Source organism: Arachis duranensis, chromosome 3 (genome assembly GCF_000817695.3).
Source record: "Arachis duranensis cultivar V14167 chromosome 3, aradu.V14167.gnm2.J7QH, whole genome shotgun sequence".
In the NCBI taxonomy this organism is placed as follows: Eukaryota; Viridiplantae; Streptophyta; class Magnoliopsida; order Fabales; family Fabaceae; genus Arachis; species Arachis duranensis.
Genome location: NC_029774.3, coordinates 38,452,764 through 38,457,878, shown reverse-complemented (window position 1 = coordinate 38,457,878; position 5,115 = coordinate 38,452,764).

Below are 5,115 nucleotides of genomic sequence, written 5' to 3'. Positions count from 1 at the left end.
GATTCTATTCCGACATGATCGAGAACCGACAGTTGGATAGCCGTGCCGTGACAGGGTGCGTTGAACATTTCCACTGAGAGGATGGGAGGTAGCCACTGACCACGGTGAAACCCTTGCTTAAGCTTGCCATGGAAAGGAGTAAGAAGGATTGGATGAAGACAGTGGGAAAGCAGAGAGACGAAAGGGAAGGCATCTTCATATGCTTATCTGAAGTTCCTACCAATGAATTACATAAGTATCTCTATCTTTATCTTTATGTTTTATGCGTTTATCACCATACCCATTTGAGTTTGCCTGACTGAGATTTACAAGGTGACCATAGCTTGCTTCATACCAACAATCTCTGTGGGATCGACCCTTACTCGCGTAAGGTTTATTACTTGGACGACCCAGTACACTTGCTGGTTAGTTGTGCGAAGTTGTGTTTATGCCATGGTATTGAACACCAATTTTTTGGTTTCATCACCGGGGATTATTTGAGTTGTGAAAAGTAGTGATCACAATTTCGTGCACCACTACTGCACTAGATCACAGACTTAAATAGACTTAATGAAAAATAGAAATAACTTTAATTATGGTTAGGTTGCCTCCCAACAAGTGCTTCTTTGACGTCACTAGCTTGACGGTTAGCTCTTTACGGAGATGGATAGGGGCTCATAATTTTTCCCCTTTCAGTGAACTTCTTACCAGTAATCTCATGGATAAGTTTCACATATTCCAGAGACAGGATCTTATTCACAGTATGTGGAATAAATGGATTGTCAGTAAAGACAACTCTCATACCAGGTGAGAGGCCTTCAGTGGGAATTTTCTTATCCCTCTAGCCCTTGAACACTTTCTTACTACCCTTCCTCTCAGAGATTGATGATGGTTACCCCACACCAAACTTAGAATTGGTGTTTGGGGGGCTCTGTTAGGCTCTGTACTGAGAGGAGTGGTTGAAGCCCTTCATGTTTGTTAATGGTGCTTCCTTCAATTGAGGTAGAACGAGGTTTATGAACCTTAAACACAAGATAGTCCTCATCTAGTTGCAGGACTAGTTCTCCTCTGTCTACATCAATTACAGCCATGGCTTTAGCTAGGCCAGCTCTTTCAAGGATGATGGATTCAACCTCTTCCTCCCCAGTATCTAGGATTATAAAGTCAGCAGGGCTGTAAAGGTCTTTAACCTTTACCAAGACATCCTCTACCAGTCTATAAGCCTTTTTCATAGACTTGTCTACCATCTCTAGTGAAATTCTTGCAGATTGTACCTTAAAGATTCCCAACCTCTCCATTACTGAGAGAGGCATGAGGTTTATGCTTGACCCTAGGTCACAAAGAGCCTTATCAAAGGTCATGGTGCCTATGGTGCAAGGAATTAATAAGCGTCTGAGATCCGGTTTCTTCTAAGGTAACTTTTTCTGAACCAAGGCATTGAGTTCTTTGGTTAGCACTGGAGGTTCTTCCTCCAATGTCTCTGTGCCAAATAGTTTGGCATTCAGCTTCATCAGAATTCCTAGGTACCGAGCAACTTGTTATTCCCTAGTTTCCTCTTCCTTATCAAAAGAAGAGTAGCCTTCAGATTTTATTATCTTCAACCAAGCATTCAAGGGAACTTCAATAGGATCCTCATGAACCTTGGGTTCTATCAATTCGGGTATCCAACTACTCCTATTGTGGCATTTAATGCCAGGACTTGTGTTTCTTTGGGCGTTGAACGCCCAGCTTGTGTCCCTTTGCTGGCGTTTAATGCCAGCTTTTATGTTGCCTTGGGCATTGAACACCCAGTAAGGACCTTCTTACTGGCGTTTAACGCCAGGAATAGTGCTTCATTGGGTTTTGAATGCCAAGTAAGGTCTTCCTTCCTGGCGTTCAATGCCAGCTTGTGTGCAATTTTGGGCGTTGAAGACCCAGTAAGGTCTTCTTTGCTGGTGTTCAACGCCAGAGTATCCCCTTCAGATTTGGCCTCAGCTTCTATCGCGATGGCCTTGCACTCTTCTCTTGGGTTAACTTCAGTGTTACTTGGAAGAGTGTTTGGAGAAGTCTCAGGAATCCTCTTACTCAGCTGACCAACTTGTACTTCCAGATTTCTGATGGAAAACCTAGTTTCAGTTATGAAAGTGTGAGTGGTCTTAGAGAGTTCAGAGACTATAGTTACTAAGTCAGAGAGGCTCTGCTTAGAAGTCTCTATCTATTGCTGAGAAGGTGGGAATGGTGGTCTATTATTGAACTTGTTCTGGGTTTTTCCACTTTGAGTATTGTTGAAGCCTTGCTGAGGCTTCTGTTGATCCTTCCATGAGAAATTAAGATGATTTCTCCATGAAGGATTGTAGGTATTTCCATAGGGTAATTTACCTCTTCCATTGTAGGTTGATCTGGATCATAAGCATCTCCTTCATAGGAGGTGTCTTGAGTGCTGCCAGTTGGAGCTTGCATTCCAATAAAATGCTGAGAGGTCATATTGACCTTTTAGGTCAAGATCTTATTCTGAGCCAATATGGCATTCAGAGTGTCAACCTCTAGAACTTCTTTCTTCTAAGCTACCCCATTGTTCACAGGGTTCCTCTCAGAAGTGTACATAAATTGGTTTTTTGCAACCATTTCAATGAGTTCTTGTACCTCTGCAGGCTTTTTCTTCAAGTGGAGTGATCCACTAGCAGAATGATCCAAGGACATCTTGGACAGCTCAGATAGAGACCATCATAGAAGATGCCTAAGATAGACCATTCTGAGAGCATGTTAGGAGGACATCTCCTGATCAGTTGCTTGTATCTTTTCCAAGTTTCATAGAGGGATTCACCCTCTTTTTGTCTGAAGGTTTGAACTTCCACCTTGATCTTGCTCATCTTTTGAGGTGGAAAGAATTTTGCCAAGAAAGTATTGACTAGCTTTTCCCACCCTTTTTTGTCTGAAGGTTTGAACTTCCACCTTGATCTTGCTCATCTTTTGAGGTGGAAAGAATTGTGCCAAGAAAGCATTGACCAGCTTTTTCCAAGAATCCAGGCTTTTCTTAGGTTGAGAATCTAACTATAACCTAGCTCTGTCTTTAACAGCAAAAGGGAAAAGCATAAGCTTATAAACTTCAGGATCCACTCCATTGGTCTTAACAGTGACACAGATTTGCAAGAATTCAGATAAGAATAGATGTGGATCTTCCAGTAGAAGTCCATGGAATTTGTAATTCTGTTGCATTAGAGAGACTAAGTGAGGCTTTAGCTCAAAGTTGTTTGCTCTAATGGCATGTATGAAGATACTTCTTCCATAGAAGTCAGAAGTTAGTGCAGTGTAGTCACCAAGAACCTTCCTTGCATCTCCTTCATTATTAGGCTCGACTGCCATGTTTTCAGCTTCTTGTTCAAAAATCTCTTAGAGATTTCCTCCGGAGTATTGTGCTTTAACTTGTTGTAAATGCCTCTTTAGAGTCCTCTCAGGTTCAGGATCAGGATTAAAGAGAGGTTCTTTATCATTGTTCCTGCTCATAAATAAGAAGAAAGAATGCAAGAAGAGAAGAAGAAAAAGATTCTCTATGTCAGAATATAGAGGTCCTTTGTTAGAAGTTTTAAAAAAGATGAGAGAGAAAGTAGTTAAGATATTTTGAAAAAGAAGAAAGAGAAAGGAAAATAAAAAGGGAATAAGATAAAACATGAAACTAGACAATTAATAATAATTAAGAATAAAAGATAAACTAGAATTAAAATATTTTTGTTTTTGTTTTATTTATTAATTAAATTCAAATAATAAAAGCTAATTAACTAAAAAAGATTCAAAAATTAAGTAGATGATTTTCGAAAAAGAAGAGAGAGAAAGAAGTGATAAGTTTTCGAAAATAGAAGAGAGAGGAATTAGTTAGGAAGTTTTGAAAAAGAAGAAAGAGAAAATAAGTAACTAATTAAGAAAGATTTGAAAATAAGATAAGATAGAAGATTTGAAAAAGAATTGATTTTAAAATTTGGGATTAAAATTGGAAAGAAAAAGTCAACAAGATACGATAAGAATTGAAAAGATTTGAAAAAGATTTGATTTTGAAATTGAAATTGAAATAAGATAAGATAAAGATTTGAAAATAATTTGAAAATGTAAGATTTGAAAATTGAATTTTGAAAAAGATTTGATTTTGAAAATTGAAATTAAGATAAGATAGGATAATGATTTGAAAAAGAAGTTAAGAAAGATAAGATTTAAAAAGATTTAAAAATCAAATTTGAAAAGATAGTAAAGTTTTAAAAAGATTTGAAATTAAAATTTAAAAGAAGATAAGATAGAAAAGTTTTAAATTAAAAAGATATGACAAGATTTGAAAAAGATTTAAAAAGATAAGATTTTGAATTTTAAAATTTAATTTCACTAACAAGAAAACACCAAATTTAAAAATTTTTGAACTCAAATAGCCAAGATTTCGAAAATTTTGATTAAAAGATAGAAAAGATATATTTTTTGATTTTTTGAATTAATGAAGAAAGAATAAAACAATCAAAAGACACCAAACTTAAAATTTTTAGGATAAAAAATAGTGATTTTCAAAAATTGAAGAGAAAAACACCAAAAGACACCAAACTTAAAACTTTTAAGATCAAAACAAGAAAAGAAACAAGAACAACTTGAATACCAAGAAGAACACTAAGAACAAGTTTTCGAAAATTTTTAGAAAAGAAAGACACAAAGGACACCAAACTTAAAAACTGACACTAGACCCAAACAAAAGATACAATTTTTGAAAATTTTTGGAAATGAAAGCAAGAAAATTCAAAACTTTAACAACAACAAGAACGAAAGACTCAAACAAAAGATAAAGATCAACAAAGAAAAGAAAAGATTTTTGAAAAGTTTTTTATTTTTTTTGAAAAAGAAAATAAAAGACTCAAACAAAATAGTAAAAAAGTACCCAATCTACGCAACAAGATAATCCGGTAGTTGGTCAAATCCAAAAAATCTCCGGCAACGACGCCAAAAACTTGGTGCACGAAACTAACTTCGCACGTTTCATACAGATAGACCAGCTAGTATACCAGGTCGTCAAAGTAATATCTCAGGTGAGTGAGGGTCGATCCCACGGAGATTGTTGGTTTGAGCAAGCAGTGGTTATCTTGTAGATCTTAGTTAGGCGGATAGAAAATATAGGTTGTCACGCAAAAC